At 39.3% G+C, this 27,544-nt stretch overlaps 1 protein-coding gene and 1 long non-coding RNA gene across 2 annotated transcripts in view; both read right to left on the reverse strand.

Moving 5' to 3' along the window:
• DEPTOR (DEP domain containing MTOR interacting protein) overlaps positions 1–27,544 on the reverse strand; it is a 185,790-nt gene that overhangs the window by 157,891 nt on the left and 355 nt on the right. The gene's annotated exons all lie outside the window — the stretch shown is intronic.
• Positions 8,185–27,532, reverse strand: LOC103095931 (uncharacterized). Its single transcript, XR_465367.2, has 2 exons — positions 13,921–27,532; positions 8,185–8,367 (listed from the first exon to the last, which is right to left on the reverse strand). It is a non-coding gene; the product is annotated as an uncharacterized LOC103095931 (long non-coding RNA).

Genomic DNA, 27,544 nt, shown 5'->3' on the forward strand with positions numbered 1-27,544 from the left:
CGCCATAACCTTTTTTTTAAAAAGTTATAAAATAGAATTTCTGGATATACTTTCCCCTAATCATCCTAGAACTGAATCCTCCTTTGAAACAAAGAGGATAATAGTTAAGTGATCAATGAACACATGTTATTATTTTGCTTTGTAATACCAATCTGAGAATGTAGGTAACATTTCACAACTGTAATCCTTCACATTTCTGCTGAAAGGGAGGAAAAATATTGTCCTTTCAAATATATATTAAGATCTGGGCAAGAGACACATTTCATAGACGTGGTCTTTGCTATGTGGACAATCAGGTCAAATTCATTTTAGTGATTACAGATTTCTTCTAGAAGTGTCTGTAATATTCTTGGGCTTGATGCAATCAGAAGAATGTCACACCAAACCAAGAGCCTCTGAAGAACTTCCCCAGCGCCAGGCAAGTCCTCTTCAATCAGGATTCCATGCTGGATTTCTTCCACCACAATAGCAAACACCTTTGGCAAGTATAGATCTCCCTGGTTTCATGCTCAACTTGATATCTATGATGAGAAGGTCATTGAACAGTATTTCTGTTGTTCTATCATCCAAAGAATTGTGAATGATCATATTGATGCATGGGAGAGAAATATTTGTAAAAGGGTATAAAGAGGTGTATTGTTCTAACAAGCCAATTTAAATGTTAAAAAAATTATTTTTAAAAAAGCATCAATCACACAAATCTCTATCTTCTCTTGTTGCTACTGTTCTTATCCACTTTGATACCATTTCTACTTCCTGTCTTAGCACATTTAGGATGACCATGATGTTGAGGCGATATGTGGTGATTCTATAGTTTTTGATGAAAAAAAAAAAACAATTTTGCCATAATGATTTTTACAAATATTTCCCATTTTTCTTTTACTAATGGTCCTCCTATTTAAGAATGGGAAGACTGTTCACTTGAAAATCTGGCCAAGTTTTCTTCAAACTGGCTTTATATTCTAATGTTTCAGTTTTATGAGATAATATAGCTCATAATCATTTATCATGCTTCTTTGTAGGATTTTACAAATACATTTGTAGTCTTACACACTGTTGCTTTTGGCAAGCAAGCCAGATGTTTGCTGACTGAAGCACTTTCTGGGCTTTTGGGGGTTTCCTTGTCATAGTTATTAATTTATCTTGGCTAACCCTTAAGAGATAAAATTATTGTAATCAGTGTTTCTGTCATTTCTGTTGTCCATTTCCCATTTTTATTTTCAATTAGTTATTTAAATAGTTTCTAAGATTAAGTTATTTGAATTGTACAGCATATCCTTTTCTCATCTCTACTCTGAGAGGAAAATTTATTTCTTCTTCTTAAAAAGAAAAACCAACTAATTCTGATCTTTTAGCTCTAAGGTGTTGGTGGTATGATTCAAGGATAACTTTTTCTAGTCAGTGACAAATCTTTTCCTGTCCATTAAAATATGATTAGAATTTATACACAAGTTCAAAAAACCAAAGTGTTGGCAAATGTTGAAGAGGCTGCAGAAAAACTGGCATGCTAGTGCACTGTTGGCGAAGCTATGAAACAATTTTTTTCTTTTTTTTTAAATTTAATTAATTAAATTGAAATATTTTTCCATGGTTACATGATTCATGTTTTTTCACTCCTAGAGCCAATGACCAATTCCACTGGGTTTTACATGTATGGAGCTATGAATTGATTTAACCACTTTGGAAAACAATTTTAAACCATGCCCAAATACCACTATAAGCCCATGTCCCAAAGAGATCTTTTTTAAGAAGAGGAAAATGGCAAAAAAATTTTAAGTGACTCTTTTCATAGTATCCAAAAATTGGAAACTAAAGAGCTATCCTCCTATTTGGAAATTATGATACATAAATATTCTATTACTAGAACATAAGAAATGGCCAGTTTCAGAGGAAACTAATAAGATGTCTATGACCAGAAGATGATCAAAGAATTTGATCAATTTATATGACTTTAAAAATAAAAACAAATTTGAAAGACTTAAAATTATTATTATTGCAATGAAAAATCGTAAGACCAGAAGATGGAAGATGGAAGATACATTAATATTATAAGGCATGACCAATGTGGAGATTTGTTTTGCTGGACCATTTACTTTTGTAAGGAAAAATTTTTATTTGAACTATTTACCTTTGTAAGGGAATATTTTTTGTCTTATCCTTTGTAAGGAAAGAAGAGAATCAATGAAATGTTTAAATGATTTTTGGGGGTTTGGTTTTTTTATTTCTCAATGGAAGTGGCGAGAGGAAGAAGGTAAAGAAACACTATAAATGCATGTAAAGTTGTGTTTATTTATTTGTGTGTTAAAGCAAAGGTCCTAAATCTAATTTCCTAATAGACAAAATGCCCTATGTCACCCAAGTTCTTTCGGTGAAGGATTACTTGAGCAACACATCAGCTGCTGAAATTTCACGTGGTCTCTCCCATAATAACAATACTGAAATCTCAGAATGGAGCCAGAATTCTGACCCTAAGGTTGGGAAAAGAACATTAGGAGATAATGGAGAGACAGAAGACTTTGTTTTCCTGTTTCTCTAGTCTTGGAATGAAGAAAACAATCTGGAAACAAGCTAAAATGAAGAAATGAAGCATAAAGGAGACCAAAAAGATTGTTATGGAGGGGAAAGGACCTATGAGGGATAGGAGGAAAGAATTGGGGATAGGAGGAAATAAAATCCAATTAAGCATTTTAATACTAAGAATGAAAAGCAAGGAGTAAATAAGTAGTTAATTATCTATGGTCTCAGAATTAGCTTAAAACTGACTGAAATAAATAGTGCCATCAACTATGAAAAAGGTTTGCAGCCACCTACATTTAATAATAATTTTTTAAAAATTAAATGAACTTTGGTTCCAAATGACAGAATTGAAAATATTTAAATTACAAAGTAGCCTTACATATACTTAAGAAGTTTTGTTTCATTTATGTTCCCTAACTAGGATATTTCAGAGTTGTTGTCTATTTTCATCTTTTACCCATGCAATTTAAACATGCAATTAACCATGCATTTTTTAGTTAATATAGAATCCTACATTTCTCTCTATTTTAAAAATCCATCTTATTACTAGTCATAAAGCAGGTGCATCAATTGGGGAATGGCTGAAAAAAAAATTATGGTACATGAATGGCATTAGGTCATAAGAAATTACCAAAGGGATGGATTTAGAGAAGAAATCTGGGAAGAACTAACAGAGTGAAGTGAGTAAAACTGAGAGAACAATTTATATAGTGACAGCAGCAGAATAACTCTGGAAACCTTTAAGGCCCTAAAAAAAGGAAATCTGTAATTTAACTCCAAAAGACTTGATTCTAAAACAAGCTTCTTATGTCTTGTGCCTGTTCAAGAAAAGAGGAAACTCTTTAAGCTTTTCTTTGTCACTCTACATATTTCTGGGCTACTTTTGCTCTCCACAGAATGATAACAGTGTCTAACACACAGTAGGCTTTTAATAAATATTGGGTGGTTGTTGTAGAAGTACTCATTATGTGGTGGGCAATACTCTGGGTGTTAGGGAATATTATTGGTGGTGGTGGTCCTTTGTTTTGAAGAGGACCAATGACATCATGAGGGTCATGTCTTGATTTACCCATTAATCGAATTTAAATGAGGTATGAAGTTTTATAAAGTCATTAGCTTCATTCAGTCTCTCTTCCAGAGTCATCAAAGTTCAGTGGCAAGATAAAAGTCAAGATGACTGGTGATGACCCAGGATGCAATGGATGACCTTGGCATCGTCAATATCTGATCAAGGTCTAAGCACTCCACAGCAACTACTTCTGTCTCCTTCGTGGCTCCTGGAACAAATTATTCTCATCTGTCCATTCTGCTGGGGGAAATCTTCAAATGCTGGGTAGGGGTAGACATACCCCTAACTCACTGATGGGTTTGAAGCCTGTCAGTTATCTTCAACCTGGTTTAGTCCATCTACCAAATGGTTTTACCAGGGTGTGCCTGCCTCACATGCTACAGTTTCTTGGAGCCACAGAGAGTTGGATGAAAGGTAGACCCCAAAAGTAAATGAGAAGTGCTTGAAAAGGCCTCAGCAAGCCCTCATTCTAGAGATGCTAGTCTTCCCTGAACACACCATACACTCCAGGTATTGGGATACAAGTATAACAAATGAAACAAATGCCATTCAGAATTAATTTCTACCAACCCTAGAGCCTAGTAGACTTTTGAGGAATAAATTTCTGCTCCTTTTCAAAAACTGTTGCTAATTAAACTGGCTATAATATTAATATAGAATGCAAGAGAAATTTTGTTTTTAATATGTAACACCTTTGACAATGCACAATTCAAAAAAATTCAGTCAAATAACCTGATGTTCAGATAACATACTTGACCTTTTAAATCATAGTCTATTTTTTTGAGGTCTTTATATGCCAAATGAAGGTTTTGTTGGGTTGGGCAACAATGATAAGACATAGTCTCATTCCAAATGGTTCATAATCTGAGGTTTCGCTGTATTAAGCAATACCGGTGAGATGCAATCTTACGCCAAATGGTTCATAATCTGATAGTGTATAAATGTTACATTTTAACACACATGATGGTCAGTGATTAACCAAATATTACATGCTTTCTTGGCTCATTTTTCATACACTTTAAAGAGGCCTTCAAATCAGCCAAAGAAAAGCCACTTTATTTTTTTCATTTTTTTTTAAATCCTTACCTTCCGTCTTGGAGTCAATATTGTGTATTGGCTCCAAGGCAGAAAAGTGGTAAGGGCGAGGCAATGGGGGTCAAGTGACTTGCCCAGGGTGACACAGCTGGGAAGTATCTGAGGCTGGATTTGAACCCAGGACCTCCTGTCTCTATGCCTGGCTCTCAATCCACTGAGCTACCCAACTGCCCCTGAGAAGCCACTTTAGAAAAACAAAAGTCATTGAAATTTTCCCTTAGTTAATCCTACCCATTTGTATATATAAACCATGTTAACCTGCTTTTACATAATGTGATTGTCCTCACACATCAGGAGTGACAATGATGTAAAATAATAATAACACATCACCATAAGAAGCAATTTTAAAAGAACAATTAGTAAAAAAATTAATGGTAATTGGGGGGAAGGGTATGTGTGATGGATCTGTTATTGTCTGTTCAGGAAGAGAGGACCCACAGTAAAGGTTGATAACTCCCTGCTGAAGGATGTGGAAAATTACTGAAAAAAATCCATTGCGTCATACTTTAAAGAGTTTCTCAGGGCCCCACTGAGTGCTTACAGGATCCAGGACACTAACAATTTCTTTTGCTCATAACTGGTTTCCTCCATGCTACCTAAATGAATTTTCATAAGAAAGGGGCTCTAGAGATCATCTAACCTAATCACCTCACTTCACAGAGAAGAAAACTGAAGTCTAGAGAATTTAAAGTGGTTTTTTTTTCCCCAGTAGCGAAGAAAGAGCTACACCAAAATATATCCTCCCTATATATATACATACACATATAGCTAAACAAATAAATGGGATGCTGGGAAAGAGAGTCCTGGGGAACAAATTCTAATTATACAATGGAGGTTAAGTGACTTGCCCAGGGTCACACAGCTAAGTGTCTGAGGTCAAATTTGAACCCAGGGCCTCCCATCTCTCCACTGAACCACCCACCTACCCCCTATAGCTTTGTTAGAAGAACTCTATGTAGCAGCAGAAAAGTATGCTCATATCTGGAGAGAAAAGTACTTGATTACATAATCTGGGCACAAAGTGAATTTAGTCCTAGACTGAGCAAAATTTAGACCATCTCTGGATTTGGAGGGCCAGGAATCATGTGTGTAAATGTCAACCAATTAATCAACAGATATTTATTAATTGCCTCTTATAATAAAGTCTCCAGATTACCCAAAAATTTAGTAGCCATGAGCTTCAGATTCTTTATCCTTCAGAATTTGTTCCAAAACTCATGATAAGTGGACAAATTGGCTGACTTTCCATACCTGTTTTAAAAAATGAGAAGCTAACAAGCAACAAAGTGACTAAACGAGTAACTAGGAAGAGCTTAGATAATTCATAAATTAGATCCAGTGTCCTCTGGGCAAATCTTGGGTTCTTTTAATTAAAATGAATGAAATGAGTCACTACCTGCATGCTGAACCATTTCATTCATTAGGGAGTAAAAGTCTTATTTACATGTTATTCTCATGAATTACTAGCCTTGGAAGGCAAATAAGGCTCAGTGCTGAAGCAGTCCTATTGAACCTTTCTTTCTGCCATCTCTCTATTCCTAGCACAAAAGCTGATGCTTTCATGTGGAATCTCCTCACCCCTACATCCCAGGACTTGTAACTGTCACACATCCTATCACCTCTTAACTTCCTTTCTCCCATACCTTCTCTCCAATCCTGCATCTCAGGCCCTTGAGGTCATACTCTCCCAGACTTCCAAGGTGACAATTAATTAATTTTATAATCTCGTTGTACTAATGTGCTAATAACTCTCCCTCCCATCAAAGGCAAGTTGGCTTCATCCAGAACCAGAATATCAAGCATTTAAATAATCAAGTGTGCATTGTACCCTGTACACAAATGGCTGAGCAGATCTTGCTTGATTTGGAACTTGTGGTTTCAAGGAATCCTGGCTTTAATCACTTTAAATACTTAATTGTACGTTATAATGAAGCCCTGAGTAATCAGAATCCACATTTTTTTGGCTCAAGGCCCTCTTCTTTACTGTGTAGTCAGCAGTAAAGGAAACATGTAGACAAATGCTTTGGCTTTGAACCCAACCTCTTAGATTTCATCAAAGCCTTCTCAAAGATTTGAATTCACAATGCATTAATTGTAGCTTTTTCTTTCTATAATTACAGGCATAACAAAAGGCCATAGGTTCCTTAGCTGGTAACTAGTAGTTGTCTAAAGGCTACAGGTTTGCCACTTTTGTACACGCGCTCCCTATTTTAAAGGATAAGCTAAATAAGCATCATATTGTGACTGGTTTAAGATATCACTGGTTAGAATGGTTTTGTTAGCCTTGCAATGTTTATGCTGAAGAGGAGTATTAGAAACAATGCCAACATTGCAAAGGTAAGGCCAAGAGGTTAGCACTTAAGTATTCTTTTATCTTACTGAACACCCTAGATATAATCTGTGGCCATGAAATTATGGACAGTTCCCACTTGCTTACACCAAACTGATTCAAATCAAAGGCAAGAATCTCACACAAAAAAAAGGAAATACAATGTGACCCATTTATAGACTTTTTTTTTTAAAGAAACTAAGTTTTATTGATCTAGGCTCAATTATAAAGTCCTTTGTCATTGAACACACTTTGTAATCTGGCCCTTCTTATTACTCCCTTCCACAAACACAGTAGCATACCTGCTTTTTACCACCCACTCCCACCCCAGAAGTCTCTCCCTCGGTCTCAGTTCCCTCACTGTGACTGACCATTTCCCTCCCCTACCTCCAAGCCTGGAATTCTTTCTCTCCTTATCTCCTTCTCTTATGATCCTTCTGCAGTCACAGAAATCTGAAAAGATCTATATAAAATAATGCAAAGAAAAGAGAGTAAAATCACACACACTCTAATCCCATTTGCCATTTTGTTTAGCCATTTCCAAATCAATGGGTCTTCTTCATTTCCAAAACAACTGCTACCACATAATGAGGCTATGAATATTGGGTACATATTAAATCTTTTTTAATTTAAAACTTCCATTGAGTATACAAAGAGTAGCAGGGTCATTTCTCTAAATTAGAGTATGAAGCGTTTATTCTCTCTTTGGACATAATTCTAAATTGATATCTATGGAATGAATAGACAAATTTTAAGTTCTAACAACAATGCATTTGTACTTGACTTCCCACAGTCCCTACAGTATTGATTGTTGTAGGGTATAAGATAAAATATCAGCATTGTTTTAGTTTTCATTTCTCTTATTAGTGGTAATTTGAAGCATATATTCTTATGGTAAGTTATAGTTTATAATTCTTTTGAAAAATGTTTGCTTATGCTCTTTTATCAATTTGTATATTTTTTGAAGCATAAATTTATTCCACCAGCTGTCAAAATCATCTTCCTAAAATGTCACCTGAATTATGTCCCTGCTCAAAACCTATTGCTTCTTCGCTCTTAAGTCAAATTTCTGACAATGGTTTTATACACCTAGATTCTGTTTCTTCACCTATCACTCAACTATTTGACCCTTCATATTTCATGCAAATATGATTATCTCAAGGCTACTGCAATATAATCCCACCACCTGAATGAAATTTATTTCTTCTCCATGGCATAAGTCTTCTTGAATATTCTGATTATTTGAGACAATAAGTTTCAGCCACACTTTCCCCTTTCTTATCTGTTACATTCTTTTTCTCTTAACTTCTCTTTCTCTTTTTATGAGCATAAAAGCTCATACATCCAGGCCTTCTACCTGTAAAAGAAAAAGCCAGAGAGCAAACCTTTTAAGTAAACTGACTTTAATGATAAGTAAGCATATCATACAAATCAACAAATCAACAAATCAACGCACATTGGCTTTAATTGATTTGAGAGGTAGAGAAAGTCAATGGGTCTGCAGGAACATTCAGTTTAGTCTGAGAGTCTGAGCATCAAATATGACAAATCTTTATGGTCAAAAAGAGAAACTTACAAACTTATTTACTGCTCTCTCTAAGAATAGTGATCCTGTGCTCTCTGGGAACTGGGGTCTTGTGTACTGTTCTTTTCTAGGGAGCTATGAGTGTGGATGGTAGTAAAATGTTATGAGTGGAAAGTTTGGTAATGATCTGTGATTATCTAGTCTCTACAATTATTTCTCAATCAAGTTCCTACATCACATAAGTCAACTCCAAAAGCAGAGAGTATATTTGTTTCACATGCTCAAGAAAAGATCAGCATGGTATCAATTCCCACTTCTATAGGTCTAAATGAATATACGAACCTATATGATTACAATTCAAATGATTAGCTTATTATTGCTACAGGTAATATGATGGGCAACTATAACCAGTAGTATAAATGGAGAATTTGAACTCTAGACTTCATTCCCCAGAAGTCCTTGGTATTTCCCAGAATTCCCTATAATATCTCTTACATCTCGACATTGGGGAGATCAAGTTATTGGTATTTAACTGGCAGTAATGTCTCCCAGGTTTGCTCTTCTTGCATGATGTAGCACCAGCAGTGAAGGTGGTAAGGTGGGGATGACTGAAATGGCTAATCAGCCATGGGCACATGAGTCTTATTTTGTTTTCTCTTTATTCCTTGATTTTTAATGATCCTTAACAAACCTCATAAAATATAATATTATTAGTAGAGATTATAATTTAATTTTTACAGTTATTCAAATAACTAATAACTGAGCTATCTCTTACTAATAAATCAGTACTTACAAATTAACAAAACTATTATTTACTTAAAGTGATTCCTAATTAATGATAATAGTTCTAAATCAATAATCAATTTATCACATCTTACTGAATTCCCTTATTGGTTTCTTCAGTCTGTTCAGCCAAAGCAGTCTTCACATGCTGGCTGAGCAAAGCCCTGGTTCACCAGGGGTCAATGACCCGATGGCTACCCTCACAAGGTTTAGCCGTGCGGTCTGTCGAAGCCGTTGCCTGGGGTGTGGCCGCTGCCGCATGCTAGCAGCTACTGGGAGCCACAAGTGAGAGCAGGGTGTCAGGTGAGGGTCAGAGGCTGGAGAGCTGCCCTAGGAGGGCACGACAAGCCCTCCATACCAGAGATACCCCTCCCTGAGTACCCCATACACCCCAGCAGCAAAGCACTGTGGAGTACTTAGGGCGTGTTGGAGCACAAAAGACAACACGGCCATCCAATGCAGCTGAGGAAGTCTCCAGGTGTAACGACTTTTCGTGCCACTGGACCCAGGCTTCCAACACCGCGAGAGTGGGACTGTCTCTGTGCATCGACTTTTCCACTTAAATCTCCTTCACGCACAAGTATCTTTGTGCACACTCATCTATCCTAACCCCATCCACACTCCTCAAGACCTGCAGCGATGGGGGAGTGGCGACGCAACAGGTGGAGGTGACCACTGGCAGTTGTAGTCACGATCCTGCATGTAGGCGGCCCATGGACCAGTGGTCCCTTAGCCCTGTGGGCAGCAGGGATGTTCGGCACTAGCAGCCCTCTAGGACAGCACTGCTCACCCTAATCAAGGGAGGGGACTAGAAAAGGTGTCCCAGACATGGCCTGCCCTACAAACACCCAGTCAGCACACCGTGGCTGGCGGGTCATCCCTTTAAGCGGTCGAAATCAAAGAAAAAATACAAAGAAACTCCTACTAGGAGCATGGAACATCAGAACATTACTTGATAGAGAGAATACCCCGAGACCTGAGAGAAGAACAGCTCTAATCGGTAAAGAACTGGCACGATATAACATCGACATCGCAGCCCTAAGTGAAACACGCTTACCAGAAGAGGGATCACTCAGCGAACCCACCACTGGATACACCTTCTTGTGGAAAGGCAGAGCCTCAAATGAAGACAGAATCCACGGCGTTGGCCTGGCCATCAAGACCAGTTTGCTCAAACAGCTGCCAGACTTCCCTGTGGGCATCAGCGAGAGGCTCATGAAGATCGTTTGCCTCTCAGCAAAGACCGGTATGCCACAATCATCAGCGCATATGCCCCAACACTGACTAGCACAGAGGAGACCATTGAGCAGTTCTACTCTGACCTGAGTGCCGTCCTGCACTCAGTGCCCACAAATGACAAGCTGATACTACTGGGAGACTTCAATGCCCGCGTTGGCCAAGACGATGAAAGATGGAAAGGAGTGCTCAGCAAACACGACGGGGGCAAAATGAACAACAATGGCCTACTGCTACTCAGCAAATGCTCAGAGTTCGAACTCACCATCATGAACACTGTGTTCAGAATGGCAAACAAATATAAAACCACGTGGATGCACCCACGATCAAAACAGTGGCATCTTATTGACTATATCATTGTACACCAGCGAGACATCCAGGATGTAAAGATCACCAGAGCCATGGGAGGAGCTGAATGCTGGACAGACCACCAATTGGTTAGACCGACTCTTCAAATGCACATTGCGCCTCGTCATCCAAAACGCGCCCAGACAGTTCGCGCATTTTACAACGTGAGTCCTCGTAGAGATCCATCTTATTTGCAAACATTCCAGTCCTGCCTGGACAACAAGCTGTCTGCCAAGGGACCACTCACTGGAAGCTCAACCGAGAAATGGAACCAGTTCAGAGACGCAGTGAAGGATACATCAAAGGCAGTCCTAGGCCCCAAACAACACAACCACCAGGACTGGTTCGATGAGAACAACACTGCTATTGAAGACCTTTTGAGCAAGAAGAACAAAGCCTTTATGGAGTGGCAAAATAACCCAAACTCTGCTCCTAAAAAGGACAGATTCAAGTCTCTTCAAGCCATGGCACAGCGTGAGATCAGGAAGATGCAAGACCGATGGTGGGAAAAAAAGGCAGAAGAAATCCAGCGGTTTGCTGATATGAAAAACTACAATTTTTCAATGCCCTCAAGACTGTCTATGGGCCATTAAAACCCACCACCACTCCCTTACTATCCTCTGACAGTGACACTCTCATAAAAGATAAAAAAGGCATTAGCAACAGGTGGAAAGAACACTTCAGTCAGCTTCTCAACCGACCCTCTTCAGTTGACCAAAGTGCCCTTGACCAGATCCCACAAAACCGCTCCATTGAACAACTTGAAGTCCCTCCTTCAATAGAGGAAGTCCAAAAAGCCATTAAACAAATGAGTGCAGGCAAGGCACCGGGTAAAGACGGGATCCCAACTGAGGTGTACAAGGCCTTAAATGGAGAGGCACTCCAGGCATTCCACATAGTACTGACCAGCATATGGGAAGAGGAAGACATGCCCCCAGAACTCAGAGATGCCTCCATCGTAGCCCTATACAAGAACAAAGGCTCACGAGCAGTCTGTGACAACTACAGAGGCATCTCACTACTCTCCACTGCCGGAAAGATCCTCGCCCATGTTATACTCAATAGACTCCTGTCATCTGTTTCAGAGCAGAACTTGCCTGGATCACAATGTGGCTTCCGACCAGATCACAGCACCATCGACATGGGCTTCACAGTGAGGCAAAAGCAGGAAAAATGCCTTGAGCAGAACCTGAGTCTCTACATTGTCTTCATAGACCTGACAAAGGCGTTCGACACAGTGATCCTCAACAAGCTCGGTTGCCCAGCAAAATTCATCAAACTGATCCAGCTCTTTCATGTCGACATGACAGGGGAAGTCCTATCTGGTGGAGAGACTTCCAATCGCTTCAACATCTCCAATGGCGTGAAACAAGGCTGTGTCCTCGCTCCAGTACTATTCAACCTATCCTTCACGCAAGTATTACGACATGCTGTGATGGATCTAGACCTGGGCGTCTACATCAAATACCGACTGGATGGCTCACTATTCGACCTTCGCCGCCTGACTGCAAAAACAAAGACAACAGAGAGACTCATCCTGGAAGCTCTCTTTGCAGATGACTGTGCTCTCATGGCCCACCAAGAACATCATCTCCAAACCATTGTGGACAGGTTCTCCACCGCAAAAAAACTGTTTGGCCTGACTATCAGCCTCAGCAAAACAGAGGTGCTGTTCCAACCCGCACCAGGGAGGCCAACAAACCAGCCGTGCATTACAATCCACAGCAGGCAGCTTTCTAACGTCAACACTTTCAAGTACCTGGGCAGCACCATCGCCAACGACGGGTCCCTAGAACACGAGATTAATGCCAGGATCCAAAAGGCCAGCCAGGCACTCGGGCGGCTGCTCTCCAAAGTCCTCCAACACAGAGGTGTAAGCACTGTGACGAAGCTCAAAGTGTACAACACAGTGGTCCTCAGCTCGCTCCTGTACGGTTGTGAGACATGGACACTGTACCGGAAGCACATGAAACAGCTGGAGCAATTCCACCAACGCTCGCTCCGGTCAATCATGAGGATCCGATGGCAGGACCGAATCACCAACCAGGAAGTCCTCGACAGAGCCAACTCCACCAGCATCGAAGTCATGGTCCTCAACACCCAGCTACAATGGTCTGGACACGTCATCCGCATGGACCCACAGCGAATACCAAGACAGGTATTCTATGGTGAACTGTCAGCTGGACTCAGGAAACAAGGCCGACCAAAGAGAAGATTCAAGGATCAGCTAAAGTCCAACTTGAGGTGGGCTGGCATTAAATCAAAGCAACTAGAACTCGCTGCCTCTGACAGAAGCAGCTGGCGAACCCACATTCACCATGCCGCCACCACCTTTGAAGATGAGCGACGTCGACGTCTTGCCGCTGCACGTGAATGCCGACACCAGGCCACAGCCGCACCTCCCGTAACAACTGGCGTCCCATGCCCCATGTGCCACAAACTGTGCCTCAGCCTTTGGACTCCAAAGCCACATGAGGGTACACCGTAGATGAAACTGCAAAGACAATAGTCATTCTCGGACACCGAGAGACTACCACTACTACTACTACTACTGAATTCCCTATAAGACCTTTGGTGACATAAAAGTTCTAAAGAAGCACTTGTTTCTTCTCCCCTATTAGAAGGTAAATGCTTAATTCTTATATAATCTCTTCTATTTGCTCAAATGTATTTATCTGGATCCTTGTGTTTACATTCCAAAGTTACTACTGAACTCTGTTCTTTCCATCAGAAATTCTTCTCTATTTCATTAAAAATCCATTTTCTCTTGTAGAATTGTACTGTTTGGCTGGGTTACATAAGCTGTTGCATAATTTTCTAAACACAGATACATGATTTAGATAAACTGAGTCAAAATCTCCAGATTTATGTTTATTAAGAGAGGGCTAAGTCCCATAACAAAGCCAGACCCCTGGTCAAGACCAGAAGACCCTGAGCACTGTGAGAGACCTTCCCATATTTATACCAGTACAAAAATAGTCCCAGAAAATAGTCATGCTCCTCTAAAAATAGAGGCACCTGGAAGTAATGTTCATTGGTTAGGTCCACTAGGAAGCACTTCTTATTGGTAAAAGAAATCATTTGACCATGACTTAAGAGTTCCTTGATAGAAATAAGGTGAGCAGAAAAGCCTGGGCTAGGGACACAAAAGATAAGAGTGGGTGGTCCCTGGTTCTGAACCCAGGGTCAGGCATTGTGATGTATAATGGATGGCAAGTTCAAGGCCATGATTATGCTGAGGGCTCATGATATAGTAACTTTGAGGGGTGGAGCTGGTACTAAGGTCTATGCTAAAGCAGTTATTTACTTAATTCAAAAACCTTAATACATATACTAGAATAATTACAAAAATCTACTAAATCTACTAATCTACTAATAATTACAAAAATCTACTAATCTACTAAAATCACGACTTATTCTAACTATCTTAAAATTACAAATATGATTATCTCAAGACTACTGCAAATATTAAAGTCTAATCCTCATAGAAGGGGGTAGTTGATTTTTCGCCCACAAAGTGTATACCTTTTGCTTGTTTTGGAATATTGTAGTTCATGCTCTCCCCTCTTTTATAATGGTAGTTATCAAATCTTACGTGATCTTGTAGAGTCCTCATTACTTGAAATCTTTTTGGTTGCTTGTAATATTTTTTTCCTTTGCCCTAGAATTTCTAGATTTTGGTTAATGACATTTTTATGAGTTCCATCTCTGAAGGTTTCTTTCAGAGAATGCCTAGAAGATCCTTTCTATTTTTACTTTTTGCCATCTAGGAAGTTTTCATTAATGATTTCTTAAAACTGAGATATAACAGTTTGTTTGTTTTTTTGGTTATAGCTTTCAGGTACTACAATGATAATTATGTTTTATTTTTCCTTTGAACTGTTTATCAAGTCCATTGTTTGTAATATGAAATATATTACTTTTTTCATGTTTTGAGGTGTTTTTTTTTATTTTAGCAGACATGTAATGCTGAGAATTTGTATACGTCTATTTCTTTTTATTTCTTTTTTATTTTTTTTTTAAATTCTTACCTTCCGTCTTGGAGTCAATACAGTGTATTGGCTCCAAGGCAGAAGAGTGGTAAGGGCTAGGCAATGGGGGTCAAGTGACTTGCCCAGGGTCACCCAGCTGAGAAGTGTCTGAGGGCAGATTTGAACCTAGGACTTCCCGTCTCTAGGGCTGGCTCTCAATCCACTGAGCTACCCAGCTGCCCCCGTATACGTCTATTTCTATTCAGTAATCAAGAAAGCCTACTAAATTTAATTTTTCTAAAATTATATTCAAATGTTTATTTTTAAATAAAAATAGTTCTTATTGTCTCATGGATTCATTAACATCTATTTGGTTTATTCTATTTTCTAAGAAATATGTTATTTTCTAAGGTTTTATATTTTTTGTACTATGCTGTTATTCTCCCTCCAAAACTTCCTCCAAAGCTCTCATTTATTTTTTTTATCTTTTTTCCTACAGAGCTCAATTTGCAATATCAATTTTAAAATACTTAATTTTTTCAGTAAATCTAATTGATCTTGAGGCCAACTTATTTTTATGTCTAGAATGTCTCTGGCTCCATAATATAAAATTATTCATCAATAGATTTTATTTTTTCATCTTACTCATTCTTCTAGCCTTGCTTCCTGAATTGGGACTTGGAAGGAATATTAGGATCAATTTTGACACTGATGTGTACTGTCTGAATTCCTGCCACTGTTTTCTCCAGGTATTGGGTGCTATGCTCTTCAAGAAATTCAGCTGCTTTGTATTCTGCCATATTTGTTGATCTATCTCCAGTTCATTCTTTTTTTTTTTAAACCCTTACCTTTCTTCGTAGAATCAATACTATGTATTGGTTTCAAGGTAAAAGAGTGGTAAGGGATAGGCAATGGGGGTTAAGTCTCCAATTCATTCTTAACACAGCAATCGTTGCAAAAACATCTCTACTCAAGAATCTTCAATGGTTCCCTTTGGCTTTGTCAATAAAAAAAAAATCTTCACTCTAGCATTTGAAGCCTTCCCTAACACTCCTCCTCACCTTTCCTTTCCAAGTTTGTTTTGTATTATTTTTCTTCAAATACTTTCCATTAGAGTCAAAATAATCTGTTATTTGTTCTGGCCTATGATAACTCATCTCTTGCTCTTATGCCTATACATAGGTGATTCCTATTTGAGATTTATTCCCTCTCTATCACCACTTTGTTGAATTCTAATTTACTTCAAAACACTGCTCAGTTGGTAACTGCTAAACAAACCTTTTAAGGATCCCCTAGCAGAGTGGTGGTAAACCTATTTAGAGATGGAGTGCCAACCCTACCCCCACCCCATCCCCCAGACTGAGTGCCATGCCCCACTCCTCACCTCCCCATTCCCCTGGCCCACCTTCTTACCCCAGAGAGGGGAAGGAGAAAGCACTCCCATTGGGCTGCTGGGCAGAAGGGTGGATGAAGAGAGGCCCAGATAGAAAGGAGGAGAAGAGTGGTCCAAGTGCTCCATTCCCCTCCAGCTCTGCCCTCCTCAAACCTAGCTCCTCTCCAACCCCACACCATGGAAATCACCTTCACCACCGACTCAATAGGCTGCTGCCTGAAGAGGGATGGGTCATGTGAGAAATGTCTTCATGTGCATGGAGAGGAGGAAGGAAACAACTCTGTCCTGAGTCCCTCTGGCTTTCTAGTAACAAACTCTGACAGGTGACTGCAGGCGTGCCCACAGAGAGAGCTCTGCATGCCCTTTTTGGCACCTGTGCCATAGGTTCACTATCATGGACCTAGGATGTTAATGCTTTCTTCCTATGAAATCATTTTGCATCTAAAGAGATGTTGTAACATACAGATTCATATATAAGCAGCTTAAGGACAGAGACTGATTTATGTTCATATTTGTTGCCCTACTACCTACCAGGGCAGCTAGGTGGCAAATAGATAGAACACAGGACTTGGAATCAGAAAGATTCATCTTCATGAGTTCAAATCCAGCTTCAGATATTTAATAGCTGTGTGACCCTGGGCAAGTCACTTAACCTTGTTTGCTTTAGTTCCTCATCTATAAAATGAGCTGGAAAAGGAAATGGCAAACCACTCTAGCATCTTTGCCAAAAAAACTCCAAACTCACAAAGGGTCAGACACAATTGAAAACAACTATATACCACTACCACCTAGCCACAGTGCCTTGCTTAATAAATATTTGGATTGAGTTCTAACCCTTTAATTCCTCCCCTGTAAAAATCTATCACTCCAATCCAGAATGGTTTAAAAATCTCCATCACCAAAGTACATTATATACATTCGTCTTAATACTTTTTCTCTATTAGTATCATCTACCTAGAAAAATCCTCCCTCTTTCTCTCCATTTATTCAATTATTATCCATCTTTTAAAGCCCAACTCAATTACCAACATATCCATAAAGCTTTAGCTGAGTGACCTCTCTCTCTTCTGAACCCACAACTCTTGTCTATACTATTCAATAGGCAATTAACCATCACTTATTGAATAGTGGAGGTTCACGTATCATCAACTTTTATTATAATTATAATTAACTTTTCATGTATATCTATGTTCTCTCCACCTCTGAATTGTAAACTTCTTAGAGGGAAGCCTTCTGCTTACTTGCATGCACTAAGGTACATTCTAGAGTTAGTTATATAGTAGGTAACAAATATTTTCTGAATCAATGATTCAATCATTTCTTTATACACATTATCAGCTTCTCTCCCTTCCTCTCCCTCATTCCCTTCTACTTTCCCTCCCTCTCCCTCTCTCTGTCCATCTATGTCTTCTTCCTAAATTCCTTCCTCCTCCCTTTTCTTCATCTCCCTCCTCTTCTCCCTCCATTTCTCTCATTCTCTCTTCCTCTCTCATTTTCCTTTTATCTCTATCATTCTCTTTTTATTACTCTCATTTTCTTTCTCTCATACACACATACACACTTAAGCAAGAGTATGCATGCGCGTGCACACACACACACACACACACACACACACACACACATTCCTTCATTCCTATCTACTCCATCTACATGGTTAAGAAAAAAATTGGCAAAGTGAGTTAGAAAATTCAATATATTAAAAAAATTAAGGAAAGTTTTATAAGAAATCAAAATACTTAAAACATTCTCTCTAAAAAACAATGATGAATGCAGGCCTGGCAATTCTTAGGACTCTTCTGGCAACTTCACCATCATTGGTACCTACTCTCCCCCTCATTCTGAGTCACATAATCATGACTTTTGAGGCCTCTCTTTCATAACATTCCTGGGTATGTTAGAGCAATATTCTCACTTTATGTTAGAAGCCTGGTTAACTTCTCTTCTTATTGTTGTTCAGTCATTTTAATCCTGTCCAACTCTCCATGACCTCACTTGGGGTTATACTAGCAAAGATATTGAAGTGGTTGACCATTTCCTTCTCCGACTCTTTGCAGATGAGGAAACTGAGGCAAACAGGTTTAAGTGACTTGGCCAGGAACACACAACTTATAAGCATATGAGACCAAATTTTAAGTCAAGAAAATGAGTCTTTTTTACTCCAGGCCTAGTACTGTATCCATTTTGCCACCTAGCTGCCCTTAACTTCTCCAGATATCCTTAATTTCCTATAAAAATTATTTGTAACATCTTTTCTATGTATCTCACTGAAGACTACATCTACTTCATTTAAAACTTATTTTGAGAAATATTAAGAAATCTGAAAAGATGTATATAAAATGATGCAAAAAGTGAGTAAAATCAAAAGTAGAAGAGTACATATAGATTACAACTATATAATAGGGAAAGCAAACATACAAATGTATACCTAAACACAGGTTGAATGGACAAAAAAAAACTGCTCAAAGGGACAAAGAAATAACTGGTAAATTTGTGAGAGGAAGTAGACCTATAATTTCATTGCTAAGGAGACACTCTTCCCCAGCCCCCTAGGAAATTCCTTCTACCAGTTGTAGATCAGCATTTTTATAGTCTTAAGATTGAAGGTGCCTGCCCCACTCAGAGTAAATGACTTTCTAATAGTCACACAGAGAGTATATAAGTCAGAGTGGGGAACTCATCTTGTGTTTTTGCTTTGTGCTGCCTCTGCTAAGTCAGAGCCATTCTGTGTGTCAAAATTCATATTTTTAAATCCAAATAGTTATTGGTTTTTTGATGTTTAAAATGTATAATAAATTATATATGTGTGGATCAATCAATAAACATTTATTAAATGCCAACTGTGTGCCAGATACTTTGTTTAGAGTATGTGAGTGTAATAGAGACAGAGGAGAGGGAGAAAGAGACAGAGAGAAGTAAGAGAAATAGAGACTGGAGTCAAAGAGAGAGGGAAGAGAGAGTATAGTTAGATTGAGGCTGTCAAGTCAAGTCAACTACACTGACAGGCACTGTGCTAACCTGCTTTTCAGCATCATTTCAGAAAAGCTGTAGCTCCCCAACTGTGTCTTCAAAAGAGATCAGTATTCCTCACAGCCCTTCACCAGTTCATATACTAAGAGCTGATAAGGAACATGGGATAAGCAAAATCCCATATGACTACCTAAATAATAATAATATCTGGCATTTATGTATTACTTCAAGTTTTGCAAAGGACATTATCTCATTTCAGATGAACAAAAGACAAGTGCTCTTGGAATGAATCCCCAGCTTTGCAAAAAGATCATAGATCTGGAATTAAGAGATCTCAGAGGGCATCTAGTCCAACCTCTCATTTTATAGATGAGACAACCAAAGCCTCAACAAGTTGAGAGAATCACCCAATAACATACAAGTAGGAAGTTCCAGAGGTGGGATATGAACCCAGTTATTTTAACTCCGGAGCCAGTTATCTTTCCATTGTCCAGCATTACTTCCTATATAATAACTCTCTAAGTATCTCTTGCAGTAAATTCTATAGGTAAATAGCTAATTCAAAAGAATGTACTTCCATTTCCACTTCTTGTGAACACATAATCATTGTTCTGTTGAGTTGGGGTCCTGTGCTTTCACTAGATTGAAAGAAGTGGCTTGACTTAAAAATCTACCTTGAAAAAAATATTCAGATTTTATATATAAATTAAAAAGAAATATTATTAAAATCTTGTATTTTAAAAGCATTTATTTTTCAGTAGTTTTTCACTTTCCTATTCATGGCAAAACATAATGTTTATGAACTATAAAGATTTACAATTTCAGATTTCTGGCTCTGCATCAACACATGCCAGTTTTCAAGCACCATTTTAAAGGCGTTTATCTTAAACAAATCACTTTAAGTGATTTGGAAAACTTTGTAATGTATCCCATTCCACACGAATCCATTAAGCACCTACTATGTATAAATCACTGGGATAAGGGAGAGGACAGAGATAGACATGTCCTACTTTAAGAAAATCCAATAAATAAACATCCAAATTTATAAAACAGATCATCAATGACTTATTATTCATATTGTAAAAGGATTCATCACAGAATTCCTTTCAATATCTAACTAAGCTATGGCAGTAAAAGTACAATCCTCTTCACAAAGACTGGTGTTTCACAAGAAGTTTTCTAGAACTCATTCTGTGTAAAGTAAGCACCTAGGTACTTAGTGGACAGCAAACTCTCTGTAGAGTTGGTGTGGCCAACTCCATTGAACCATGCCATGGAAATCGCATTCAAAATGTGTACTTGGAGAGTACCTGTAGCTGTTACATAGCTTTATTAATCCCTATGACCTCAACTAAATCTTGTCTGTTAATCTTTCACTCTAAGATTCTGTGAAAAGGAGCAAACCCTTCTTTTTAAGTGAGATTAAGGAATGAAAGAATCCCTAGACTAACACAAAGAAGGGCACCTCTGGGGCACAAAATGAGTTCTTTTAAGATATATGCCAGCAAAATTCTAAAATTCTGTATAGATACACAATGCTACTCTCTCTCTCTCTCTCTCTCTCTCTCTCTCTCTCTCTCTCTCTCTCTCTCTCTCTCTCTCTCTCTCTCTCTCTCTCTCTGTCTGTCTGTCTCTCTGTCGCTCCTCCTCTTCTGCCTTTTCCCAGAAATAGACCACCCGGGTGTTGCAATTTCTTAGGAGCCATCCAGAGCTTAACATGTAAAGTAATGAAGTTGCTGACCCTGCATGAGATACAAGATGATCTAAAAAGGATGTTTCCATTTAATGATTTTAGAAAAGATATTAATTAGTTCCATATGTTTTTCCCAACTTCAAGTCATGGTTTGGATAGCTGTTGAGCTGTTTGTGATTGAATGAAAGGTTTTCTTGCTCTCTTTGCAAGAAAGCCAATTCTCTGCAGCTGTTCCTTGTTCTCAACACTCGTGGTCTTGAGTGGGGACTTTTCAGAGCTGGTAAGATGAGGAAAATCTGAAGTAGGACCATCTAGCAGGGTGTGGGGCCTCAACACTTGCCTAACATTCCATACATATGATGCTGATAATAATAGTAATAATAGCTAACATTTATATAGTACTTGCTATGTGCCAGGCATGGTGCTAAGCACTTTATAATTATTATCTCCTTTGATTCTCTGGAAAGGAGATGTTATTATCCCTATTTTATAAACAAGGAAACTGAGGCAGAGTGAGGTTAAGTGATTTGCCTAGGATAATCACACAGCAAGTGTGTGACACTGGATTTAAATTCAAGTCTCCTTGACTCTTGACTTAATGCTCTAACCCTTGTACCACCTAGCTGATCTTTATAAGGCCATTTTTGTTTTCCCCACTTGTCATTTTCTTCACTCCACACAACTGTTTTGTATCAATTTGTATATGCTTTTGTAGTTTTGTAACTGTGGGAAGCTAGGTGGCACAGTGGATAGAGATTCCTTTTCCTGAGTTCAGATCTGGTCTCAGATAGTACTAGCCATGTGACCTTGGACAAACCACTTAACTCTGCTTGCCTCAGTTTTCTCATTTTCGCTAAAAAGCCCCAGACAAGTAGTTTTGTCAAGAAAACTTCAAATGGAGTCATGTAATCAGACAGAAAAAGCTCAACAACTATTTTTTGTGGCTTCTTTTTAGAAGACAAGCTCCGTGAGGATAAGGAATTTTATTTTATCTACAATTCACAATCAAAATTTTAAAAAATATTTTTAAAATACATGTTTAACGCAGTGGAATTGCATGTCAGTTATGGGAAGGGGTGGAGAAAGGGGATGGAAAGAATATGATTCATATAACCAAGGAAAAAATTTCTAAGTCGACTAGCTAAATAAAATTTTCAAAAAAAAATAAAATATAATACAATTTAATAAAAATACATGTTTAAGCAAAATGCAAATATATTTGATATGAACTGTGCAAGACCCCACATCTTTTCAGGAACAGTGGGTGAAATGGGGTGAGGGGGTGGGGGAAAATGTTCTGTAGAAAAGGAAAGGTTCCCAAAGGAGGCGTGGTGCCATTTGCCACAAGGGTACATGGAAAGTTCTATTTGCACAAATTTTGAACCAAGACATGGATAATATAAAATTTAAAAACAGTAACTTAATTAAATACGTGGACAATTTGCTCTTGGCCTCACAAAATGCCATAGCATGCCAAGAAGATAGAAAACATCATTTAGAACTACAGGGAGATAAGATAACAATTAGCACCATGGTCTTTGGTTAGCTGTTTTTTATTGTCCTTAGGTAACTAACAACAGTCATAATAAGAAGGAGGCATTTTGGAGAGACTCTCCCACCCTCCTCCCCAGAGTCAACTCTTCTCTTGCCTTTCAACCAATAATCAACATTTATTAAGAGCCTACTATGTGCAAGGTATTGTGCCAAGTGCTCCTTTTTGCATGTCTAACTGTCTACCTTCTGTGATCAGGAAAAGAGAACCTAGTGGCCCCATTCCCTACCTCCTCCAATGTTTATTTCATTGTTCATCAATCAAATAACAAGTATTTATTAAATTTCCACAATATGTCAGGTGCTAAGCTAGGCAGAAGGTACTAAGAGAAAAAAATGAAAATTCCTGTCTTCAAGGAGCTTACATTCTATTAGGGGAGACAAGGTATACATTAGAACATAAAATGTACTATAAATTTATACAAGGTACTAAGGAGGCACTAATACTTGGTGGAACATGAAAGGACTCATGTAGAAGGTGGCACCTGAGCTGAGCTTTGAAAGGAATCACAGCTGAGAAAAGCTAAGTCCTGTGAGAGAGGAACAAGAAATTTGAATCAGCCAAGAATCAGACTTAGCAATTGCTCCACATGGTCTCTGTTGGAACAGATAGGTGCTAAAGAGATGCCTTTTGGGGCAAGGGTGTAATTAGGTAGCTCAGTGGATTGAAAGCCAGGCCTGGGTTCAAAACTGGCCTCAGACACTTCCCAGCTGTGTGACCCTGGTCAAGTCACTTAACCCCCATTGCCTAGACCTTACAGCTCTTCTGCCTTGGAACCAATGCACAGTACTAATTCCAAGATGGAAGGTAAGGGTTTTTAAAAACATAAATAAATAAAGAGATGTCTTTCAGTGATTCTGGTGATGATGGTAATAGTGATGATGATGAAGATAACTTCATTAACAACAACATTCTCAGGTTTTCCACTCTTCTGAAAACAGAGAAGTTGGAGAATATAATCAACTGGATTCCTAAATTAAGAATGTAGTATGATAGACTAATGAAGTATGTTTTCATGTGGGCTTATTCTATTTTTAACACCTTTTAGATATTTAAACTTCAAATCACTCACCATGAGAGGTCATATAACTTGGCCACTCAAGCAGCCAATTGTCAGCTTCAAATAATTTCTCCATAAGTAAATATAGCAGAGGCATGCACTTCACTCTCTACCTATGCCACCAATCTCAACAAATATTACACTGAGCACTTTTCAAACCTTGCCCCATTCTACCCCCTTACTATGGTGGAAACTGAGGCTTAGAGAAGGAAGAAAGCACTATTCTAACGGCTTATATTTCTCTCCCAGTGTCAGCTAACCAACCCCCCAAATGGCCACTTTATATTTATATTCCCTAATTTTTATTTAAGTAGGTAGGACAAAGGATAGAGAGCCAGGTCGGGAGTTTAGAGAGCCTAGATTCAAATATGTCCTTAGATACTTCCTAGTTGTGTGACCCTGGGCAAGTCACTTAACTCCCATTGCCTAGCCTTTGCCACTCTTCTATCTTAGAATTGACACTAAGATATAAGGGAAGGGTTATTTAAAAAAAAAAAAAAGAACAAGTTTGTAAGGGAAACTCTACTAGCAATTCAGAAAAAAAAAGAGCATTAGATCTAAAAGCCAAAAAAAAAATGAAGAGACCATACATTAGGACTTAACCTTTAAACTAAGGATGGAGAAATAAAGCTACTGTAACTCCTTGGCTTAAATAAAAATTACTTCTGAAACTGAATCATCCTGGCAACTTTTTCCTAAGCAAATCAGAAATTAGATTCTAAATATTAGAGTTCAAGAGTGAATGAAAAAAGGGATGCATTCTATAGCAAACAAAAAATAAATAAAATTGAATATTTGTTGAGATTCACTTAGAAGGCATTTAAAAGTATATGGTATTCTATATTCTATTACCTGCCATCTTGGAAAAGGGGAGGATAGAAATAGAGGTGGGAGAGAGATAATACTGATTATAAAATGTTAGGAAAAGATTATTTAAAATTATGTTGAAGTGTAAAAGTATTAAAAATAAGTACTGCAAAAAAAAAAAGTATATGGTATTGATGTGGCTAGGTGGTTCAGTGGATAGAGGGCGAAACTTAAGAGTTTAGAAGTCCTGGGTTCAAAGCTGGATTCAGACACTTCCTAACTTTGTGACCCTGAGCAAGTCATTTAACCACCATTGCCTAGCCCTTGCTGTTCTTCAGCCTTGGAACCAATGTGTAATATTGATTCTAAGTCAGAAGGTAAGGTTTATTTGTTTGTTTGTTTTTAAATCTGTAGGCAATGGGGCAGCTAGATGGCACAGTGGATAGAGCATCAGGCCTGGTTTTAGGTTGACCTGGGTTCAAATCCAGTCTGAGAAATTTCCTACTTGTGTGGCCCTGAAGGTGAGGGTTAAAACAAAAACAAAAACTGACCTTACTAGCTGTGTGACCATGGGCAAGTCACTTAATACTGTTTCCTCATCTGTCAAATGAGTTGGAGAAGGAAATGGTAAATTACTCCAGTCTTTCCAAAGAAAACTCCAAAATGGGGTCATGAAGTGTTGGCCACGGCTAAACAAGATGTGCCATGCATTGTGCTAAGAGCTGGGCATACAAGGAAAGTCCTGCTCCCAGGGAGCTCACAGTCTAAAGGGAGAAATGACATGAAAACAACTATGGACTATTTACACAGGATAAACTGGAGATAATCAACAAAGGGAAAAGTTGGGAAAGGTTTCCTTCTGAGAAGGTGGAATTTAACTGGCACTTGAAGGCAAGCAGGGAAACTAGGAGACAGGAGATGAGGGAAGATACTTCCAGGCAGAGAACATGCCTAGATCTAGAACGGAGTGTCAAAACGGCACTAAAACTTTTGGGACACTATATTAAAATTGCTCTGTCCTTTGCTAACTTTGTTCCCTTAGATAAATCACTTAATCCTCCTCAGAAGCCTGGGATTTTCCCATCTAAAAAAATAATGAGGGATAAACTAGATTACCTTTAAAGTACATTATCTTTCTTTAGATGAAGGAAAATAAGCTTATTCTCTTAACTAATTAGCAAGTATTAGGGACAGTTAGGTAGCACAGTGAATAGAGAGCCAGGTCTGAAAACAGGGGGTCCTGAGTTCAAATATGACCTCAAACACATCTCAGTTGTTGTATGACCCTGGGCAACTCACTTAACCACCTTTATCTAGCCCTTACCACTCTTTGCCTTGGACCAACACCAGTATTTATTCTAAGACAGAAGGTAAGAGTTTATTAAGTGTCACTATGTGCCAAGCACTGTGCTATCCACTGGCAGACAAAAACAAAAAATAAAACAATGACTGATCCAAAGGTAGAATTACGAAACCATAAGGAACAGAAATGTACAAATTACTTTTCAGTTCTAAAACCAAATCAAAACTTTTCTTTGAAAATTCAATTAGCTCTGTTAACTGAATTTCTGGGAGCCCCAAGTTTGCCCCTGTCCCTTGGGAACTTGCCCTTAGGGGAAGTCCCAAACTGACCTAGTTTTAGATTGAACAATGGATCACCAAGCATCCATTAAGTATCTTGAATAAGAGTGATAGAAATGTTCAAGTTCTCAATCACCCTTTTTGTCTTAGAAGTTTCTTCCATTCCCAGGTACCCCATATAGCCTCTTTCCCAAACCTGCTTGTAACCGAGTCAGAGTATGTTTTCTGTCCTTAATTCCCCAAAAGGCATATAAGGCCCCAAGTTCTATTGCTCTATGGAAAATCATGTTTGTCTGTGAATTCCCAGAGACCCAGTCCCTAGAGCCCCCGGGGTCCCAGTGGTTGACTCGTGTGGCCGTGAAATCTTGAGCACTGTCTCTTGTCCTGATTAAAGATTTGCTTTTATGACTACTTTAGTGGTTCTGTGTTTTTCCAAGCTGACAGCTCTAATGCTGACTTCCAGGATCTTTCGCTCACTTTGGCAAACAATGTCAACAGCAAAGCACCGAGTTCCTGGAAAAACTCTTCATTCGTTCAATCTTGAAATACCTCACCAGGAATTAAAATGAACTAGAAACGTCATGGAAGTATTCGAAAGAGCAGGTGCATACATTTCCAACCGGTGATCTCCAATGTTACTCCTGTACTAAACTGATTTCCAAAAGGAATGGCCACCAGAGCGGACGCAGGGTCACCGCCACTGCGGAGCTCCATTTCTACATAAAAATTATCTGTAGGAGACTTGGGGGAAAGGCAGAAAGGAAGCTTTTATAGGCAAGCTGAAGACAAGGAATATTGAAGTAGCAATCACAAGATGTGAGACGTGCATTCTAGTTCCTAGCTATTTAACTAATTATCTTGGGCACACTTCGTGCCTCCGTTTCCTCATCTGTAAAATCAGAGGGTTGGACTAAATGTTCTCAGATCCTTTCCAACGCTCATATAGATGAATCTCTAGTGGAGACTCTTTGTATCCCTACCCACCCTACATGTCAGGCCCAGGAAAATCCTCCTATTCTTACTGCAGAACCGGGAGGGGGGAGAGGACCGGAGGGAATCGGGGACCCGCAGCTCTGCCCAATCCACGGCGCTTGGGTTGGCAGAGAGAATCCCGGCACCGCTTCTGGGCTGTCTGCCATGCTTTCTTCTCCCCAATCTCAGCAGGCTCGGAAAACCGAGAGGAAACCTCAAATGGAAGAGCTCTGTTAGATCCGCCCCACCCTGGCACGGAAGCTGGAGAATAAGGGGATAAGGAGAGGGTGTGTAGACCCGCACCCCAGCCCTAAAAGAGCTAGCCCTTTCGGCCCCTCGGCCTTTGCCAGCTGCGAGAACCCGCAGCAGCTGTCAAACCCTGTCCCGAGGAAAGGAGCCTTTGCCGGGTCGGTTGGGAAGGAAAAGCACAAGGAGCTCTCTGCGCCCCCAGCGCTGAGAGCCCGAGTCGCGGAGAGGAAAACGGGGAGCCAGCGGCCGCAGGCACCGCCCTGTGCGCCCGCAGCGCGCGGGCCGGAGCCGGGCGAGCCCAGGAAGGGCAGCCACAGCGCAGCGCAGCGCAGAGCTCGGAGCTGGGGCAAGAGAGCGGGGCGCGGAGCAGCTGCCGCCAGAAGCACTGCAGTCACTA

The sequence above is a fragment of the Monodelphis domestica genome, chromosome 3, assembly GCF_027887165.1.
Source record: "Monodelphis domestica isolate mMonDom1 chromosome 3, mMonDom1.pri, whole genome shotgun sequence".
Classification (NCBI taxonomy): domain Eukaryota; kingdom Metazoa; phylum Chordata; class Mammalia; order Didelphimorphia; family Didelphidae; genus Monodelphis; species Monodelphis domestica.